Here is a 24,115-nt window from a genome sequence, read left to right on the forward strand (position 1 = left end):
ACATATCACCCTGTGCATATGAAGCCTCTGCCGCATCCCTGTCATCCACACCATCGGTGCAGGGTTATGCAAATATATTCTGATGCACAGGGTGGACAGGATAGTGAGAGGTGTATGTGATACCTGTATATGCATAGCGTGGGATGTGTATGTTGCAGTGGTTGTGTATGAATACTGACAGATGCGTATGTGACATGGGTTGTGTACTGTCAACATGCAGCAGTCATACCATGTAGTGCAGGTACAACATGCATTGTGATGTGTTCACGGTATGTGTGATGGTTACATGTGTAGCACCATGTTGGTTCTGATACCCTGAATCCCTCCTATGGTGTACTCGCATGTGCCTACAGGGAGCACTGTTATCGGTCCCCCACATGAAGCTGTGGATTACTCACAGGTACATCTGGCAATATCAGCATACTACATGTACCCTCAACCTGACTGGACACCTACATGACACATGTCCGCACATATACTGCACCTGACGCATGTGGTCGGTGCCACAGGCTACAGTGGACAGAGACGTCACATACATAGCAGGACACACTACAGGTATGGTGACATGGTGCAGGTGTTGTACACAGCGTGATGGCCACTGACTTGAGGTGTCACTTGTCAGCTGTGGGGCACGCTGTGCAGCAGTAGAACCCTGTAACAGTACAGGAACATGGTCGCAATCACGGGGTGTACACCACTATGATGCACACCCCATAGTGTGCAGATGGGGACACCTGCCTGTGTGGTCAGCACCCTCACAATACTATGCACCCACACGCCATGTCACAGGGAGCGGACATGCACAAGTAGCCAGTATGGCTCACACCTATGGCATCAAACAGGGTTGTGCAATGCAGCACCAGTACAGGATAGTCACCATGTGTGGTTAGTGTTCTTTCACAACAGTATATTAGCATACACCCTCACACCAAGCAGCAGACATACAAACATGTAGACACACATTGTGGTGACCACACATGTGTACACAGAGAGACAACGTGTTGCATGTACTGCACCATCCAAATTTATGCTCCCCACACTGAGATATGTACAGATCTCTACTATGGTGTACAGGGATGTGTAGCAAGTGGGACATATTCCCCCCCGTTATGTGGCATACATGGGCACACATTCATGCACACGTCAGTGCTGGGAATACTACACCTGCCATATGATACGTGTGCAGGCATGCAGCGGTATGTAGTGCATTATGTGTACCAACACTGTATCAGACAGATGTGCTGATATATGCACATGGGAGGTGGTAGGTGTTACAGTTGCCATGTGACATACAGTTGATAACACCTGACCGCTGGGTATGCATTATGTCAGCATTGTCATGTAACAGCGACATAGCATACTGTATGCACATGGCAGGGTAGGATGGTGTGTGACAACTGTGAGCCACCACCTGCACACATGCATGTAGACAGGTGTTTAAACACATTATGTACACACATACCTCCATACGTGCTATTTGTATGCCACCGTATAATGGCCCCTATGATGGGTATGCATGTGGTAGGTTGTTGCAACTATGTTATGGACATCGGCCACTGCTCATGCATGGCTTCTCCATGCACAGTACACATGTCACATGTGTCTCCTGTTACCATGTTTGTATGCATTGCTACTTTGACATGTGTGTTGACATACATAAAACATGGACTGTGGTATGATATCACAGCTGTCACAGGCAAACAATACAAGGGTATGTGTCCCAGTCAACACTGCTACACCCTGTAGTGGGAGCATTCCACAGACATGGGTCCACCTTCCATTCATGTGTAGCACTGAGTACACCAGTGTTATGCATGTGGTACATCACAGGCTTTGTATGTGTCATGTGTGCAGTTCATGCACACATCCAGACAATCACAGGTATGACATATCCAGACGTTTGTTCATTGTGGTACGGCAGCAGTCATGTATCACAGCTGTGTCAGGGCTGTGGTATTTGTGGAGCCGACCTGTCCATGTATACTGGTATACGTGGACTACATCACACATGTTGGATCATTGTTAGCACTTGTGTACTCTGCACAACTGGTGTACACTGCTATACAGACCTGTGGACATATGTCACATGCTGTTGTTGGACCATGAGGCTTACTGCTGCACCGATGACCTGGTGCTGGCATGACAGCTACAGTGTTCCCTGCAGTGTGTACATGTGTGACCTGCACCCGTGACACCTGTGATGTCATCTGTGTGTACAAGTAACTGCATGTGTGACCACCCTGTGTGTGTGGACAGTTTTACCTTACTGTGACCTTCTGTGTGTACACTCCATCTGCATGCTGGATGGCACTTAGCAAATGCTAAGTGTGTGAGCATGCCCAGTAAGCAGTTGTGTAGATGGACACACAGTACATTGCACACTGCGCCCTTCTGTGATTATACCCCGTGTGCATGCATGTTTCCCTTTTGCAACTGTTGTGTGAGCATGCCCAGTTTGCTGTTGTGCAAGTGGACACAGTACATTCCACACTCTGCCCTTTCATGATTACACTCCATGTGTATGCATGTTTGCACTTTGCAAATGCTAAGTGTGTGAGCATGCCCAGTACGCCATTCATGGACACACTGTACATTCGACACCAACGTCTGATACTAGGCGTGTAGCCATGGCCGTTGACATCCTGTATAGCCATGGTGGCCATCCAGGCAAATTATATAAAGTTGCTATGCCACAATGGATGCCTACATCAAACACACTGGTTGCTCTCTCAAAGGGTGTACTGTCTGTGGTGCATCCCGTATCCATTTTGTGATGTAGTGCTCCGTAGATAGTTAGTATTCCCGAGTGCAGCACTGCCGTGTTACTGTACGTCCACCTTGGGATAGTAACATGCTGTGTGACTGCTCACTCTGTAATCATTCCCTATTGGCATCCTTGCCTTTGCGGATGATATCACCCACCTAGAAGTATGCCTCTGACAGTGCTGTGCTCGGTAATCTCGGTAGCGCGTTCTGTAAATGCATCATGCTGTAGTGTGTTCATGTAGGTTCAACTCCCGGCCCTTCCAAGTGTGTGTGTGTGTGTGTGTGTGTGTGTGTGTGTGTGTGTGTGTGTGTGTGTGTGTGTGTGTGTTTCCAGCTGCCTTGGGTGACAGTAATGCTTTTAGACGCCTCACAACACATACATTTGCTATCAGCATCTATTCCTTTGCGGATGATGTCACCCACCTAGAAGTATGCCTCTGACAGTGCTGTGCTCAGTAATCTCGGTAGCGCGTTCTGTAAATGCATCATGCTGTAGTGTGTTCATGTAGGTTCAACTCCCGGCCCTTCCAAGTGTGTGTGTGTGTGTGTGTGTGTGTGTGTGTGTGTGTGTGTGTGTGTGTTTCCAGCTGCCTCTGGAGATAGTAATGCTTTTAGACGCCTCACAACACATACATTTGCTATCAGCGTCTATTCCTTTGCGGATGATGTCACCCACCTAGAAGTATGCCTCTGACAGTGCTGTGTTCAGTAATCTGAGTAGCGCATTCTGTAATTGTGTCATACTGTAATGCGATAGGGTAGGTAGGTGTAATGTCAATTCCCATGCCTGCCAGATGTGTGTGTGTCTATGCTCCCGGCCGCATGGGTTCATAGGTTATGGTTTTAGACGCTTCGCAACACACATATATCCTGCTGACATCTCTGTGTTTGCGGATGTTGAGACGCACCTAGTGGAATGCCTGTGTGTCTGCTGTGGTTGGCGACCTCCGTAGCATGTTCTCTATGTGTGTCATGCTGTGGTGTGATAGGGTAGTGATGTGTAGGTTCCACTACCGGCCTTGCCACATGTGTCTGTCTGCATCGCTCTCGATGTATTTATATATACATATTTTATGCCCATAGCGCTGCTCTTGCATGGACAGCCGTCTGTCCCATGTATCGCATATTTGCACAGCTTACACATAGCAATGGGGTACGATGCAAATCCAAACATTGTCCACACAACGTCCGTGTTCCGGGAGGTGTTACACGCCCTTACAGACATCTGCTGTATATCTTGGCAGACAGCTATCCTTGCTGTACTGTCACTGTACTCGTACACACCATAGACTTTGTGTATCATTGCCTGTTTATGATGTGTGTATGTCTATCTGAGACATGTGCATGGTCGTGTGTATGTCCCACTATAATCATCTGTACAGGTGTCGCCAATATAGGTAATTCATGTAGACTGCTGTTTAATTTGACATATCAGCACATACCTGCGGACAGTACTGCACTTCCTACTGCAGCACATTTCATCATCTTGCAGTGGATAATAATGTTTCCACACACATGTATCTGTTTCTGTTCATAACACTCCACCTCACGGAGCATATATCTGGACAAGGCCTTATGTGATAGTGGGACACTCAGGGCCAGTACTGACATGTTGCTCTTACAAACATTGATAGTGAGCACAATGATATGTTATGCACGAGTATGGCATTTCTGTCTGATTTGGTGTCTTCATCACATGTTTCTCATTGTTTCCTGTCATCAGTTATCATGAGAGTGCCAGACTGTTACTGTTACGTGGAACACAGCAAACATATGAGGCATAACTCTACACAGTCTGTGTACATCTGTACAGTTGCAGAGTATGTGTCTGATACAACATACCAACTTTCTGATTACAATACACACAGTGTATGGCGGCATGACAGCCCACATGCCATTACTTTGTATTTGCAGGACACACCCACACAGACAGTTGTATTCCTCACACAGGTCTACATCTGCTTATCCACACTAATTGTTCTTTCATGTACCATATGTGTGCATCGTATTTGCGCTTTCCGTCAGTGGCGGGGCTCACGTATGACTATGGGGGCCTGGAAATTGTTATGTTGACACTTCATGACACCCTGGGGGACACTTTACCTTTGTGTCTACTTACCTTCCACATTGACCTTCGCAGGGCATACGTTGTCATTCACATTTTCCGGGGTATGACTTATACATGTTTGCCCATTTGTCCTGCTGTCTTTCTTCTCACCTGTCCGCCTAGTATCACCAGTTCAGTACATGTATTTTGGACAGGTTAGCTCCTTCATACCCTTGACCTGTTATTATGTGTACACGCCCTGACGTTTGACCTTTGCCCTTGTTACATTTCACATAGTGATGTGCCTTTCTAGCTGATTGCTGTCTAGGCATTACAGACTGTGCGGTAGGTGGTAGTGATTCCATTGCATGATTAGTAACACTCATAACATCCGTATTCATGGCTACGCCAGTATTCGCACAATGGTCTGACTTTGTATGGGGTATTTATAATATAGTCCCTATCTGTATTTCCTGTACTATGCCTTACTGCAGCTGTGTTATTCTGACAGTTTTCCAGTTATGGGTACCATCTTGGTCGTACGCATGTCCATCCATGGGAATCGCCTACAGGACACTGATATAGGGCTGTACATATTTCCAAATTGCTTTCCGCATTATCCAGTGGATACTTTGCACCATTATTGAGAATAAAGGCATGTGCTATACCCACATCCCTCCCACGGGGCGGGCCTATGAATTCTCTGCCAAACAACACCTAGGCCCATTTCTGCATACCCAGGTTCCCATGCCTGACAACCCTCTATGATACACATTACACATGGTTAATGTGTGCGGTACTGAGATGTGGACGCACTTATATGCACTCCCCACTCTAGGGATATCAGTTCATACGTCATGCATTTCATGGACACGTGTCATCACCCTTGCACCTGATTCTAGTGCATATACAGCTGATTCGTATTTGTGGCTGTCACATCTTTTGCATCAATCACAGCAGGTACTGCGAATGTATACATTTTTGGAGTCCTACAATGGATACCAATATGCATGTTTAAAGTGTAGAACTTGCTGGACTGTCACTTTCTGGCCAATGATTTTGACTGCTGCTGTATATTCCCCATTCGTGGATGTCTGTTTGTCTACCCATATTAGCTATTACTTGGCATATTTATATCCATGTGTCATATATACGGGACATAGGTCTGTTGTGTATATATACACATGTAAACTCCTCGTTTCATACCTTGCTTTGTTAATGTCTGTGGATTACCTGTGTACACACATCAATAACCATACCATACCATACCTTTCCAATGTACAGATACTGGCAGAGTGTACGGATGGTTGACCCTTTATCTTAGGTGTGTTTTACATTAAACTGTGTCTATCTGGCAATTTGCTGGCATTTCATTTGAGACTTACGGTGGCACCTTCTGGCAAGTAATTCAGGTTACGAATGCATACCCTTCATCAATCCCTGCTACTAACACACCCGTTATTCTATCCACTTTCTATGTTTGTTTTAGCACATATCTTGTGTTTCTCACTATTTGTACCAGTACTTTGCATGGCATTGTCCGGTTCCATACTTTCAGAGGCTGACAGTTTTGAGACATGTATAACTAATGTGGGGGAAACAGCATTAATTTACTCTGCTGTGAGCGGATCACACACGCACAGGCACACTTGCATTTCCTTATTGTGGGTTACGCGCAGGCGCACATGCATATCCGTATTCTGGGTTACATATGTTTACTGAGACTTTGTGTTTACATGGCCTGTATTAGTTGTGACAGTACCAGTAACATATCTCTGATCCGGTTAACGGTCGTATGCGAAACACACTTTCACCTTTACATATCTAACTGTCTTTATGGCACAGACACATTAATTACACGTTCACATTTATATGTTCTATACTCGTAATTCAAACGGGACTGTATTCACGTTGGCCGGTTGCTGTGACCACTACACGTTTGGTGTTCTGTCTCATTTATATGCATATCCATGGTACATAGCTACATTAACATATTCTCCCCCCCGCACTCACTTACGTCACAGGCATCCATTTTCCTGCTGGGAAAAGTGTGGTACTACATGTTGCACATTCCCTATTCCCTAATGCTCTGGACCCAGGCTGCATATGGCGTAACTGCAGGGATATTCACAACACAAAGGCTTATAGTCCCGACACATACAGGTCTTTAATTGTCAGGGTGTTCCTGTGGTGCTCTGGGTTTGGTCTTGTCCGCCTAGTGTACAGAACTGCCCTGACCATGTACGAATGTCAGACGAGGCACATGGGCACGGTTTGTCCATGTTTATTATACCATGACCCCCCATTATTATTCCAAACGGTGCACACTGATTGGCCAGCGTGCCCGTTGTAAATCGAGTTATACTAATGGAAAAAGGTCCAGTCGCCCGGACTTTTTTCCATTAGTATAACTCAGTTTTTAAAACCTGTCTCGCTATGTTAGATGGGTTTAACATAGCAAGACAGCTTTACAATAAGCAACAGAGATCTATGTTGCTTATTTTAAAGCTGTTTCACTATGCTAAACACATTTAACATAGCGAGACAGGTTTTAAAAGAAAGCAATGGAGAAAGCAAGATCTCCGTTGCTTTTTGTTAGTGTTTCGCTATGTTAAATGGGTTTAACATAGCGAGACAGTTTTAAAATAAGCAACGGACATCTCCGTCGCTTATTTTAAAGCTGTCTTGCTATGTTAAATCCATTTAACATAGCTAAACACTAAAACAAAGCAATGGAGATCTTGCTTTCTCCATTGCTTTTGCTCACAGCTCTGATGTACTGCACAGGCGCGCAGTACATCAGAACTGCCGTGGATGCCAGACATCTGCGGAAGGGCAGCAAACAGGCATTATACTATGCCATTATTTAAGAGAATTAATAGTTTCTTTTTTAAAATAATGTCATGGTATAATAGCAATAACCCACTTCTGGGTGTGGGTAATGCTGTATTTACCCACGGTTGGCTTTGTTTGGTCCCTCGGGCTTCGCCCTCGGGACCAAACCACGACAACCGTGGGTAAATCTAGCATTACCCACACCCAGGCGTGGGTTATTGCTATAATATTCAATCTGTGTTTACAGACACGGGTGTTTGGACAACTGACAATAGCTTATGCTGTTGGCATACAATGTGGGTGGTGCTGGTTATCATACATATTCCATGTTGTGCGTTGTTCCCATTCACATTTGACTATTCCCTGTAGTCATTCATACGTGGATATTTATGTAGCACATGACTGAACTATGTATAACCTGCAGGTATGCTGTGTTACAGTGAACATATGTGACGGTTGGTTACAGTATATATGTGTACGTACCTCTGTAATACTGGGGACTACCACACATCCTTCACAGCATTTCATGCGTATGTACATACTATTATCCAGTGACCTGTAGAAGGTTGTGAGAGCACTGATTACATGTGTCCCTATTTGTGCACGCATCGTGTTAGTCTTTGTCCAGCTTTTGTTGCTGTCATAGGTTGGATGGTGGTGTTGGTGTGTGATTGGGTTGTATTTATACTGGCGATACTTCAGTGGGGGGTAGGGTTAGCACTTGTTCCTCTTTGGGGAGGCCCCATTTTGGACATTTGTGTCCTGCGTCAACACTTGACACGTGCCATATGTCCTGTGATATTAACACAGTAGTATATTTCTTACCTTTGTTACTACTTGCATGTTACAGGCATTTTGTATCTGGTACACATGACTATTATATTGGATAGCTTAAGCTATTCACATGCTATGCAATAACCTTTCATTCTGGCATATACGTGTTGTTCTATCCTTTGCATTGGCCGTGGGTGTTTTCCCATGCAAATCCACACATATCTACAAGTGATGTCCCACCTTGACAGTCTGTACATGTGGCAACCCTGCTGGGGTGACCTGCATGGTGGACAGCTGTTCCACCCTGCGTATTATGTTTTGCATGTCTGCATAGCTACTCATCAGTACCGTGGCTACACATAATGCTTTGTCCAGATGTGTACAGTTACGGACACCGTGGCGTGTGAACACCTATGGGGTTTCGACAGGTCAGTAACCACACGCGGGATGTACACATTCTGCCTACACATTCACATGCAGCCATTTGGATTTCAGTACCTGGGATGGGATGTTGACATATGTGGGGTACATATTTGCAAGCCTGTCACTGCCTAGGACAATACTTCCTACTACATATGGGGTATACCCGCTCTGTGTAGGTGTACAGCTGCGCAAGGCTGCTAGCTGGATTAGGTGGACATTCGGACATGGGTGCGGGTTACGTGCTATAAAGGGGTTGTTGTGTATTACATTTGCATGCATGGGTTCTGCTTCTGGATATTCTTCTTCTTTCCTTTGTTGACTCAGTCAATAACAACCATAATAATAAATTAATATCCTCTGCTCTCTTTCTTGACCTATCGAAAGCCTTCGACATGGTCAATCACCTGCATCTGCTTCATACCCTTGAAACCCTACACCTCGACAACCTAGCTATAAGCTGGTTTAATGCCTACCTCTCTGGCAGGCAACAAGCCGTCCAGTGGCAAAACAGGCTATCTAACCTACTCCCCAACACCATAGGTATACCTCAGGGCTCCATACTCGGTCCCCTTCTTTTCTCCGTTTTCATAAATGATCTTCACTCAGTCATCCCCAAAGCCACCTGCATCCAATATACAGATGACTCCACCTTGATCTGCTCCGACGTCTCCCTCCTGAAACTTCAAGCAATAACCCAAACCTGTTTTACTATAGTCAAAAAATGGTTCTCTGAACTGAAACTCATACTTAATCCAACTAAAACCAAGTTATTACTATTTTTCCCCTCTGCATCTACTCCTCTAGGAAAAGGACCGCCAAATGCTGACAACACTTTCCATGTGGAATCCACCAATGGTACCATCATTGAGCCTGTCTCTCATACCAAACTACTAGGTGTGATTATTGACCACAAGCTTAAATTTGATATACACATTAGCCAAACCATTAAGTCCGTAAACAAGAAACTCGGCTCAATGTATAGAATAAAGAACTTTTTAACCCCTTATGCCAAACTAACCATTGCTCGCACTCATTTCCTCTCCACCCTCCTATATGCCTCCCCAGTACTTTCGTTCCTCAATAAGCGAGAGCTCAACAAACTATCTGTAGCCTATAATCACATAGCCAGATTTATAACAGGAACACCGTATCGTACTCACCATTGCCTTAACCTAAAGACACTCAGTTGGTTAGAACTGCCCAATCTTCTCAAACTCAACCAACTCACTGAAGCTTTTAAAATAATTAACCAACCGGATCGAATCCCCTCACTGAGCAAAATACTGACCCCCTACTCCAACCTTAAATGCCTCCGATCATCAAATAGTGTCCAGGTACTAACTATTAAATCTAATAACTCAGGAGCTGATGCTCTCTATGCCAACTCCATCGGAAAGCTCTGGAATTCCCTACCAAACAACCTAAGACTTATGACCTCGATTAATCAATTCAAAAATCACCTCAAAGAATTCTTCAAGTCTCACTGGTTATGCCCATGTCCTAAACCAGACTAATCTTAAAGGTCTCATACCACCTTAGTCTCTTCCCTATCCCAGAGATTATTAACTTAACCTCTCGGCTTCATAATGTAACCATGCTTAAGATTATCTATACAATTCTGTGAATGTTATTTAATCAGTATGTAAAGCACATTGTTTTCTTTTTGTCTTTATGCTATGCTATTCCTACTACATGTAAATGTATTGTGTTTTTATGTTTGGAGCTTTTCTCCCCGGGCCTCTACTGAAAAAGGACATGTATCCAGCTAGACTAGCCCGGTCAACAAATGTAAAATAAAATAAAATAAAATATTCCGATTCGGCATATGCCATCCTATGTGTATGTGACTGTTACGGTGCTGTGTATAGCACATTTTACTATACATATGTTTGAGTGTGTTTGGGATGCGATTTGGGATGTCTAGTTTCTTTTTGGTTGTTATATGGCCATGACTGCCCAGCTGTGTACTATCACTACCACTGTGGAACTGCTGGTGACCATGCCCATGAGGCTAGTCGTGTGTATTTGTGGCGCGCTGACATGATGCAGTACACCTCCACTGGGTATGACTGCTGACAGTGCACTATGTAATGGACACAGTATTCCAAGTATCAGATGTTCCATGAACGGGAACATTTTGTATTTCGTGCATTTATGTTTGGTTCTCTATTTTGTATGGACGAGTAATGTGTACCATACTTTGCATACGTTTCATTATCCACGGACACTGATAGGTGCGGTTACTATTGCAGGTGGGCTGTAAGATTCAGCACTTTAGGTTGCTCATCGACAGCTGACTTGGCCACGCCTCCGAGCGCAACCTAGTTAGGCTCCCTGGAGTCACACACGTGCCCTATGCACGTGGTTGTGGTTGCAGTGCACACTCATTACTATGCATGTGGCGCTGCTACACCATTTATACGCTGCACGGCCAGCACAAGCCTTGCGCCGAGCTTCATGAATCCGGGGGCATGTGTTATTGTAGTGTATGCAGGTACTGCACAGGTACATAGCACACTGCTGAAAAAAAAATAGATAAAATGAAACAGCCTAACTTATATCGGGCTCATAAAAATAATTCTGATGCTGACTGCCATCCAAGATAAATACAGTCCATCACTCTGTCTTTAGCGCAGTTTGGAGACCAGAATGGAAAGTAGCCAAGCTTAAATGGCCAGCAAGGGCAGCTAGCCTATCACTTCCTTATGAACCTATAATAACTGAACCTATAATAATTTAAAGGTAATCATTGTGGAGCTTGAACTATAAGGCAGCCATATGACTATATGCAGGATAAAATCAATGTCATTTATTTGTGTCCGTCTTGACTGGTATCTGCAGTAAATTTTTGTTGCAAGGTGACTAAAAGACCACTAGTGGTCGTGTAAATTCAAAACTGGAGATGAACCCATGAACTACCTGTAGAATTTCTAACTTCTGGAGCTAGGTGCTTGGACAGACTCAAGCAGTCTTTACAGTTGTACAACTCTTTCTACTACTTTATCTGTGTAAAATGTCAACAACTCTCTACTACTTGATCTGTGTAAAATGTCAACAAAAGAGTTGCAGTAAGTAAGTGGAGTAATAAGTGCACTTTAGAATCCTTTATAAGTGGATCAGTCCCATGTTTTTTTTTCTAGTGTATGAAAACCATTTTGCTGATGTTGTGGTGTTCAGTATTAGTTTGTAATCATTTAGGAGATCCTTTATTATCTGATTAACATATTTACACTCCTTTAACAAAATCTGGTCATTGGCATAAAGAGCAACATGCAGTTCTAATGATTGCAGTAGCCAGGCACTGTTGAAAAGTAGGAAAAGGACTTGGTCCTGCTTAAATCCATATTGGATACTTTATATAGATTTCTAGGGTGGGGAAATTCCCATCACGTTACTGGGAAAGTGTAATCAGATGTGTACCTCCTGAACCACATGGACCAAAACCCACACCTTTTAAGTCTTATTAACAAACATTTGTGATCCACAGTTTCAAATGGCTTACATAAATCTTGGATAAATGCAGAAAAAAGCCAGGTTCCATATTAGTATACATATAGTCTGTGACACTAACGTTTTAACAGTTATGCAAACTATGTTGACAAGGGGCCTTATTTGAAGGAGTATTCCCTTAATTGTCTATAGGCATTTTTTTCACAAAGTTTAGCTTTGCATCTAGATGAAAGACTACTTTAAAGATGTACCTTCTGATTGGTCAGTTTCTCTGAAAACTGAACATCAGTTGCATGTTTCTGAGGAAATTGACCCAGTAGCAATTGATAAGCTAATAATATGGGCCAAAGATCCAGATATTAATAGAGCAGTCATGAATAAAAAGACAAAGCTTTACTTTATTAATAAGCGTGCGTATGCTGTATAGAGAGCTTTGCTGTTGGCTTGACTGAAATTTCTTTAAATTTGAAGGAACATGTGAGGCCAGTGCTATCTTTAGTTCTACAGTTTTTTTTCCTATTCATTTATTGGTTTCTTCAAGGGGACAGCATGACAAATCTTTTCAACTTCTAGATGGTCACAAAATCTGTCATTGATTGTCACTCTTCATACAGCTTCTCTCAGTCAGACCAAAGTATTCATAATCATACATCGTGCCATAATTGTCAAGAAACAATCACCCTTAAAAATAGTTCCTTTTGTGGTAAGATGGATAGACAATTGGCTGAAAGACAGAACACAAACAGTTCATGTGGCAGGTGTTAGTACAAAGATAGCAAGGGGAGTCCCCAACGGGTCTATACTGGGTCCTTTACAGTTTTGCATCCTCTTCTGATCTCAAAGCTGATAACTAGTTAATCAGGTTTGCAGATACCTGCAACTGGGTATAATTTTCAAAAGCCCCTCAGATATCTGTACACTTCAGTAACAGTCAGACTACTTAATACCTGGTACAGGGCTAATGGGCTCTGACTGAATACTGAAATGTGCAGTGTTCTGTTTTGGAGAAAGCCATTACCCACAATGCACAGTATAAACAAAAATGGCACTTGGACTCCTAGCTTCCTCTACTTTGAGAATCATGTGGCTGCTGTAATCAGAAAATTCTTCTACTTAGCATGACTAATAGTCAAGGCATTTCATCTAAATCCAGAGATGTTATTGTTCCTTTATATAAAGCCTCAATCAGACCCATTAAAGTCCCTTTGGTATGCTCCTCACTTGACATATCAAAAAATTGAAATGCCTAAGGGGCCACTAAAATGATTTCTGTTCTCATGAGGTTTCACTACTAGTATAGTCTGGAAGCCCTGCCCTGTACTCTCTGTCTCTTATTGATTCTCAAGGGGTCATCTGTGTCTCGCTTACTGTGTCATTAGAGATGCACTGGAACTTCACCTTATTTAGCTCAGGATGACAAAAACTTGACTTGAACCTTCATCAGCAGATAAGCAGATCTTGACAGAAAAATATATTTATCACCCATTACCAGTTCTTTGGAATAAACGTTCTCTCCAGGTTAAGCAATGTGATTAAATACCTTTCTAAAAAAAAATAAACCTGGACTGTTTGATTAGCACTCAAATTTACCATAAGACAAACTCAGCCTCAACCCTCCTTGACAATGGAGGTAAAGCCGAAGGTGGATTTTGGCAAGGTGGACATCAGTAGAAGATTAAGAGAGCCATGAAACCACTATGAATCCTATGAACCAATTACAAACATAAGCCTTTTTTGGCATGTTCGTTTCTGGTTTGCTACTCCATTACCCTTTCCATCAGGATTCTGTGTACACTGCGCCTGCATGATATGTCTTCAGGATTCTGTGTACACTGCGCCTGCATGATATGTCATCAGGATTCTGTGTACACTGCGCCTGCATGATAAGCAGTTTATATGTTCTACTTGCATCATCACTTCTACTAAAACTCCCTAATCAACCCAAATTTATAACACTTGCTAAAAAGATAGCAATAGTTTCTTATGTGTAACTTGGTAGATTGGGGCTATGGACTCTGAAAAGATACTCTTCAGAATTGCAATAACTGAGATGTTATTTAGGAGATGTGGCCAAAATGTGTTTGCTGTTTGCCATGGCAGTAACCCTAAGATGTGTTGATTGACACCAGCTCCATTGTAGAAATACAAAAAAAAGAGATGGTGCTTCCAAACTGACTAATGGTGCCTGATAAACCTGGAAAGGAGGAGCTGAGGCAATCACCAGAGCAGAGCAAAGGCCCATATTCGGAACAAGTTTGTTGAAACTACAAAGAATGATTTTGTCAAGGACTAATACACAGGAATATTGAACTGGAAATGGATATGCACATATTGCTATGACTTTCAACACTTTACAAAAAAACTCTTTTGCATCACTTGCCCACTCTCCCTTTTTGGCATGAAGCACTATAGCAACAATTGTGCAACTAATCCTGTAATTAAACAGATTTCTGGACAGCTACTGGATATTTGATCTCTTTCCATTCTTGACAGGCATCATCCCTTTATTTCAGCTAAACGTAAAGATGTTGTGAGTCAAGGGTGTTTTGAGCACTTTGTTTTTTTTTCTGTAAGAGGAAGCAGTGAAAACACTTTAACCTAATCGAAATATTTCAGTTTTAGATGAATTAATTAGGTTTGCATTCAAGCTGACTGCAAAACTATCCCATAAAGGTAACAATATCCATTAAGGTATGCCAAGAAAGCAGTGAATCAGTAGAAGCAGACTGACCAGGGCAGCACCTTAAAGTCTATAATTGTAGTCATTTAATTGCTTATAGTTGCAGAAAGCATTTCCTTGAACGTTTTTTTTAGAAGATATGAAATATAATAGTTTGAAGCAGTGAATTCAAAAGTTCTCATGATGTATGTGCTGAAGCTTTTAGTGGTTGCAATATTAACAGTGGTATACATTTTAATTGCAACAGATGTACTGATAAAGCAGATTTTTTTGTTTAAGTTTGCCATATTATTTCATGTGTTGTATGTGCAAAATTTAGATGGATAATGTATTATGAACTTTAAACCATACAAACATTTCAATTTTAGCTGAACTATTTAACATCTGGATTGGTTTTAAGTAAGATGCAAAACTATCCTTTATCAAATAATGATATCCAGGCTCGAGGCCTTGCAAAAATGGTAGTACATTTTGGATGGACATGGGTAGGCATCCTAGCAGAAGACACAGACTATGGCTTGCTTGGAAGTCAAATTTTGAAGGAAGAGTTAAACAAGGCTGGAACATGCACAGCTTTTTATGAAATGTTTCCAATAATTTACTCAGCAAAAAAGGCCCAGTACATTTTGCAAGTAATTGCAAATTCAAAGGCAAATGTTATTGTAGTGTATGCAACTGCAAACTTTCTATACTCCTTAATGGAACAAATTGCACTCAGTAACCTAACCGGAAAAGTATGGGTTGGTTGTGATTTTTGGTCTGTTTCTCCAATTTTTCAAAAGAAAGAATTCTTTCCAACATTACAAGGTACCCTTGGCTTTGCACTTCACAAGAGAGACATGCCAGGGTTTCAAGAGTATTTATACAGTATTCATCCTTTCAGAATGCCAAATGATATTTTCATTAGAAAATTTTGGCAACAGGTATTTGGCTGTACATGGCAAGTTCCTCAGGCAAATCAAGCTAACTCTACAACCAGTGCCAGTATCAAGATGTGTACAGGAGAAGAAATTCTGCAAGGAATTAAAATTCCCTTCTTTGATATGACTGACTTAAGATTTACTTACAATGTATACATGGCCATATATGCTACTGTATTTGCTTTAAACAGTTTGCTTTCCTGCACACCTGGAAAGGGTCCTTTTAAAAATGCAACCTGTGCCTCAGTAATGGATTTTGAACCCTGGCAGGTAATGTACAAATCAGCTTTTGATGAAATTTAGAAAAATAACAGTGTATTTTAACATCGTTATGAATGAAGCTGTGTCATTATTTTCTTGAAGCAATAAGATTGTTTACATACAGTTAATTAGGAAAAGATTAGCATTAAAGTGTCATATATGTATATCTATTGAAAACATTTGCAACCAAACACTTCGCTGGTAATAGAGGAATGTTGCATTCACAGTTATTTACTTAATATGTGGGTAAAAGTCTACTTAGAGCTGAATGTTTGATGTCTTGCAAATACTGACAAAGCAAACTAAATTAATATTCATCCAAGACAAAAAGCAAATTACGGATTTTTTGAAACAAGGATCACCTTACATGGTATTGCACAAAAGGATATACTTCTCTGCACTCAAGAGTTTTTGAGGGAATACAAAGCTTTAAAAAATCAGTTTGCTCACAGATTTAGCTATGGTCTAGAGTAGAAATTTTACATCAGCCAATATTTTAAGCATTCACAGTGATAAAAAGAATCCAGTTGTTCACACCTGAATGATATAGCCAAATCACTTTAATTATTTTCACGTATAGTTACTTACTATATTTAGAATTGCAATGTGTACGTGTACTCTTTGCCGCTGTCTTGAGAAAAGTACCTTTAAGCAGCAATTTAGTGAACTACTCAATTATCATTTTATATTTTTGAGACTCAATTGTGTGAATTTCAGAATAGTAAATATTTTCAATCCTAATATAACTATTGGTAATCAACTGATAGACTTAAAGAAATATCCATTTATTAAGGAATTAACTGTAAGGGATTTATACCCCTTCCTAGGAGTAGCGGTACATGATATCTTAAAAGAGATGAATCTTCCCATCTCTTATTTAATTATAATGAGGCAGTTAAAAGATTTGGCCATAAATTATTTTACCAGTTTTGAAATAAAAAAAGAGAAACTAGTTATTTCAGGTCAGCTGTGGGAAGCATTGCAACAAGATAGAAAATATATATCCTCAGCGTATAAAATGGCAAGAGAGAGAAAATATAATAATCATATTCTGTTATCCAAATACTGGAGAGAGAAATTGCCATCCCTAGACGACAGTAAAATAGTAGAGGCGTTTAACTTAACATTAAAATCCGTATCACTTCAAAAACTGGTCTTTACTCAATTGATGATATTTAACAATGCATATTATACCCATCTTACACTTCATAAATTTGATTCAAAAAAGTCACCTACATGTCCACAGTGTATAGATCAGACAGCAGACCTGTTACACATGTTCTGGAGTTGCAAGTGCATTTATAAATTATGGAATTCTTTAAAGTTACAACTACAAAAAATGGGTTACCAAAACTCACTCTCCTGGGAATTTCTGATTTTACATATTCCACCGGAGAATTTGGACAAAACAAAAAAGATTGTAATTATGAATATTAGTTTACTAATGAAATTATATATAGCCACAAATTGGTTGAACCCAGCACAGGTGTCGTGGCAAAATTTCAGGCTGTTAGCGATTAAGCATATATTAGCGCACAAATTGTTAATTAGAAATAATAAGAAAAGTATAAACAGCATAAAAATTTGGGAACGAATCTTTAATATTATTTTGGCGTAGCGGTCCCTATCCACTTTCCGTCAGGACATTCTGTATGTGTACCAACACATTCTTGGATTAGATAGAAAATGTAGAAATAATACAAATTATTGGCTTGAGTTGGTTTATAATTGTCTATTGTAGATGCTTTTATGTTTAATTTTTTGTGATTTTAATTTCCTGTACTTGGTTAAAATGATATTTATTCTTAATGTATTATAGGGAAATTCAAAATGGAACTAAAACATTGGAAGCAATATTGTATATAATGTAAATAGTGTGTGAAATGTATAATGGTTTGGCAAAACAATAAAAATGATTATTGAAAAAAAAAAAGAATAGTAAATATTTTCACTCGTAGCCTCACTAAGTCAGAGATAATTGTGTCACAGGCTGCCCCTTTATCAGAGTTATATAGCTCTCAGAGTGGCTATATAAAAGTTAGGGAGTGTGGGTTTTGGCCTTGCCACCACAAAAAAAAACAAAAAACAAAAAACAAAAAAAAAAAAAACTTTAAAATATAACGCCAATCTATTAAAATAAAAACTTTAAACTATAACGCCAATGTATAATCTTTACTGTTCTCTATTTCGTATTTTTTTCATAATTCCAGGCTCACACTCTTGGAACTATAACAGAAGTCTCTCTTCCTTGCAAATATTTTGGTGACAAAAGTATTCCATTTAGTGATAAAAGTATTCTCTTAAATAAAATTTGTAAAACTGACAGTTGCATATTTTATGCAAAATTTCTGCATTTGATTTTAGTAGATTTTAGTAGCATTTCCTTTAAGTCTGTCAGACATATTTCAACAACGACCGAAATACCAGAATTGCGATTTCTTTTATTCACTAATCAAAGTATCCACCGGCAGTGACCCATTGTATTCAATTCAAGGCTGAAGCAACCACAGCCTATACCAGTAAACAATAAGCAAAAGCCATCTCTTTGTGGGACAACAACCCTTTTATGGAATATACACCCACACAAATTGATATGCATAGTTTGGGCAAATTTAGCACAACTTATTCATCTACCTTTTGAATGGAGAAAGAAACAGAAAAATGGCAGAAACAATACCTACAAGAACAGTTAAAAACATTTGTAGCAGTTCTATGCTTAGAAACATCTTTAAAGATGATTACAAACATGAAAAACATGAAAATAATTACTATAGGAAGATAGTCTTGTACTGTAGTGTTATGGATCTCTTGTATAGACAAAGAAAATGTTAATAGTTTTATTTTATTAGATGTTATATATTAAGTGCAGTATTTTACTTGCATACAACTTAGAACTATTAAGATTCTGTATGCACAATTGCAAATAAAAGATAAGTAACTAGGAGAATCACTTTCCAGGAATCTACACTTGCTTAAACTTTTCTACTTCACACCTATGACATCACCATTACCAGAGAGAACAAAGATTATGTTTGGAAAACAAGCACCGTCAGAGAACAGCTGGAAAAAGCTTTTAATGTGGGAATATAGCAAGGGCAGTTTTTTTATCATGTTAGGTTAAATACAGAGTTATTCTAGAAGCAACCCATCAAAAAGTTATTTAGGCAGGGCTTTATCACTATCATGCAAAAATGGGGTATAAATTTTGGCACAGTACTCCCATTTAAAGACCAATTATTTTTGTGTTCATAATAAATAGTGAAATACAAGCTGAAGATTACCTACAAAAGTTTATCATCTTTATTCAACAAGTTCATACATTGGTTATTAAAGAAAAGGAAAATGAATAGTAATATACTACTAGATGGGTTGTTCGGTATTCTTACATCAGGGCAACACCTACGCACAGTATTTTTAGGTAGACATTTTATACGCTTGCTGTGTACAGTCATCAAATCATGCAAGTGGTATTATTCCATCAGGTCTCCCTGTCATATGTTTTATATAGGTCAGACATGAAGAAAGATAAAGATTAGAATACTGGAACTCTTATCTGCCATTAAACAAAATACATCACTTACCAACCTCCTTGTGCAGCACTTCAATGACAATGATTCTGGTGTAGATCGTAGTGTGTGTGTTGTATGTTTAAAGCCACTGTAGTTAATGGGCACATGCATGTAAGTACTGAGCATCTCTAAGCAGAGTGCCATTTTGTGTAAGCAGCTAGAGTGAAAGCAGATAGGCAGCAGTGGTGCAGCAGTTAGCGTTGTCACCTCACAGCAAGAGGCTCTCTGGTTTGATTCTTATCTGGTGCGCCTTCTGTGTGCAGTCTGCATGTCCTCCCTGTGGTAAAGTGAATTTAAAGACATGCAGGTAGGTGCGAACATGTGTGGTTGTGCTTTCTTTGAAGGTTGGGTGCTGGGCTGGCAATGCAACACCGTAAAAATTCACTGCCAGTCATTATTGGATCGGAATTCCGCTGTGGCGATCTCTAAATGGGAAAAGCTGAAATCCAGTCAACTACACATGTATGTGTGTAGCAGTCATTCACTTAGCTAGTCTGTTTAATTTTATCTTCCAGTCATCCATCATGATGTATTTGTGTGGTAGTAGCTCATAAGAAAAGCTCAGATCACAGTTGAATATGTATCGATCCAAGAGATTTGAACAAAGCACTTAAACCAACCTCATCATCTGATGCATACAGTTGAAGTGACCGCTCTCATGCCAAATGCCACTGTTTTTTCTGTCTTAGATGCAAAAAGTTCATTTTGGCAAATTTTGCTTGATCGAAAATCTTCCTTGCTAGCCACTTTCAATACACTATTTGGAAGGCACAGATTTTTGAGAATGCCATTTCAAATAAATTCTGCTAGTGAAGTCTTACAATGTGTGATGCAGCAATTTTTTTTTCTGGTTATCTATGTGCTATTATAGTAGATGATATTCTTGTAGGAGGCCATGGTAAAGTGAAACATGATAGGAACCTCAGGAAAATTCTAGATCATGCTAATCAAGTGAATATTAGACTGAATCCTCAGAAATGTACATCCAGGCTGAAAGAAGTTACTTATGTGAGTCATGTGTTTACTGGTTCAGGCTTATGACCAGATCCGTCCAAGCAAGCTGCAATTCTTGACATGCCAGCTCCAGACAATGCCACATCTTTACAACATTTTCTTAGCATGGGCAGCTATTTATGCAAGTTCATTCTTGATGTAAGTGAGCATTCAGCACTGCTACAAGAGCGGACACACAAAAATGTACCTTGGCCCTGGTTGGAAAGAGCATTTAATGTCCTGAAACAGAAAACTGCCTGTCTACCCATTTTGAGATATGTTCACAGACCTGTAATTATTTCCTGTGATACTTCAAACTATGGCCTTGGTGCAGTAATTCTTCAAAAGGGTAGACCAGTAGCCTATGTGTCTAGAACTCAAACTCAAACTGAGATGCAGTATGCACAAATAGAAAAAGAACTCTTGGCATGTTCAAAAGACAATGATTATATTTATGGCCAACCTATCCAGACTGAGACTGACCACCAACCTCTGGTTACTACTTTGAGAAAGCCAATGTACACAGCTCCATCTAGACTGCAATGCATGATGGTAAAATTACAAAAGTACAATTTCAATATGGTTTACACAAAAGGCAAACTTTTTTTGTCTTGCTGATACTTTATCCGGATCACCCAGACAAACTACCAACCAGCATGACAATGAGAAAGCTGATTTTGAAGTCACGGAAGTGAGAAATTTTTCTCCCACGTCTTGATGAGCTTAGAATTCACATAGCTTTAGACTAAATTCTCCAGAAGCTGAACCATTTTATCAGTCACGGATGGCCAGCAAAACAATTTTGTTTACCACTAGATCTACTGCAGTATTTTACTTAAAGATGAGATTTTGATGAAAGATGTATCACCATGAAAGATCCAAAAGTGGTAATTCCACAATCCTTGCAAAAAGAGTACATTAAAATTTTGCATTGAGGTCATCCAGGAACTGATTCTACCAAAAGAAGGATAAGAGGACTACTATTTTGGCCTTCTATGTCAAAAGATGGAGAAGGAAATCTCAGCTTGTTCGACTTGTATTAGTACTAAACCACACCAACAAAAAACACCTTAGCTAACCAGATTCCTGAACTACCTTGGTCAACAGTAGCCACAGTTATTTTTGAATGGAATGGTCAACATTATTTGGTATTAGGAGACCTTTATTCAAACTAGTTCTAGACTAACCTGCTTCCTAACCTAACTTCCAGCACTGTCATTATGAAGTTGAAGAGGCATTTTTCTGTCCATGGTAGTCTGCACTAAGTCATTTCTGACAATGGTGCACAGTTCAAAAGACTTGCTGGGGTGTGGCACTTTGTTCATGTTACTAGTAGTCCTGAGTATCCACAGTCTAATGACTTGGCTGAACGTGCAGTTCAAAGTGTGAAACAATTGAAGAAATCCAAAAGAGAAAAAAATATTTTTTTCAATTTGGTTAAATTTTAGAAACATTCCTTGAGACAATTTACTTGGCTTACCTGCTCAGAGAAACCAGAACTACGCTACCAATCAGTAAGAATTTGTTGATTCCAAGTGCTAAAAACAGCAAAGCAGTAAAAGCTCAACTCATGAAAAAGCATTAGTCACAGAAACTCCATTATGACAAAAATATTTAAAAATTGTCCACACTTGTATCACTTTTTTCATGGCTTTGTCCAGATTTCTTACTCTAAGAGGTTGAGAGGTATGCTTTTGACCATCATGTAACAAAGTATTGTCAGGAAATCCTTTTGTTTAGTCCAGCTAACTTCCAATGGAACATTACCAAGATCTAAAGAGGTAATCAGTCCCTTATATTGTATTTTAACATATTTTTTGAAAATTCTCTGTATACTGTATTTTAACATATTGTGTAAAATTTTACTTACTGTGGAGATTTTCTCCCCGGACTTCTGCTGAAAATGGACCCGTGTCCATTTGGACTATCCCAGTTAACAAATGTAAAATAAATAAAATTATACTCATCATTGACCAAACCAGTTATCAAATACAACAGACAAAATGAACAATTATAAAGACTACAAAAGTACTGAATTAAAAAAAGAATCACAAGTCTAAAAGTCTCTGGGCTACCATGAGAAGGTGGAAGCTCTACAAGTGTCTCTCAGACATTTCAGTGTAGATCGCTGGCCTTGCTTGTCTCACACCATTAGAGACACATTGTCCTAAACCTCAAATTTCTACACAAGTCCAATATCTCCAATAGTACTAGAACCATGGAGATAAATCTTCACTAAGATAAAATGTCATTGATGGACAAGTTTATGACCCATTAGCCTCCGAACCCCCCCCCCCCCCCGAGTCATTCCCCCAGGATTTACTAATCCTCTGTGTAAGACATAATAAGTCTTACTCAGAGGCTGCAGTTGAATGGATTGACGTCAGCGTGCCATGAATATTCATGAGGGCACGCTGACTCATCAGTAACTCTTACACGGACTGTGTAGGAAAGCAGGGGGTGTGTCCGACTGCCGAGCAGTTTTAAAGTCCACGCCCCTGCAAGGTTTTAAAAAGCATAGCGTCAACAGACAAGAGCGAGTTCACTCAAATGTACTTGCACCAAACACCACACTCCGACACTGTAAACCCCCATCACAGTTATAAAATGTAACAATTTTTTTTTAAATCCACGATATAGCTGCCCGTATTTGCGCTTGTTTGCGCGGGTGCCCATTGCTTAACCACGGTTAGCGATTGTGACATTGAAGAGCATATAAGAACTACTTATGCAAATTAATCCAAATAGCAATAGCATAAGGGTAGAGCATATGCACAAAGAGGAGGCATTCACGGTTCGATTCCCACCACTCCCCTTCTTAAGTTTTAAATCAGTATTTGAAATAATACCAGACATATATGATTACAATATTATTAAAAGCAGTGAAATGGCTAATGTATCAGTGAACAAAATATATATATTTAAAGGATCCAGATATATAATAGCCTGCTCTGAAGCAGCGCTTTACCCAGCTAAACAGAGGTGCCCATAGTTTAATTAGCGCTTTACCCAGTGCAATAGTTGCCCAACGTTTAAAAGCGCTTTACCCAGCGCAATGTGTTTGCGCTGACGTGCGCACCAACCAGGTCACTGTAGGGCACCAGGGAGCAATGTAGAGCTGAGTTGCTTAAACGCAACCACACCCCCTAGCCTGTCTAGACAGTATTAAAATAAAACAATGACAAGGTTCGAACCTAGAATCCTGTGCATCATAATCAAAGTACAGAACCACCAAGCCATGACAACATAGGGGAAGCAGCCACCATTAACATTCATATACTTACGAATGTTAGTTTAACCATTACTAAGCAGGTCTGCAGTCAGCTGAAAATTTTACAAAATGGCCAGTCACAAAAAAGTGCGGGAAATGCGGCATATTTAAGCCCCATAGGCGTGA

Source organism: Protopterus annectens, chromosome 7.part0 (genome assembly GCF_019279795.1).
Source record: "Protopterus annectens isolate FY-2018-M chromosome 7.part0, PAN1.0, whole genome shotgun sequence".
NCBI lineage: Eukaryota > Metazoa > Chordata > Ceratodontiformes > Protopteridae > Protopterus > Protopterus annectens.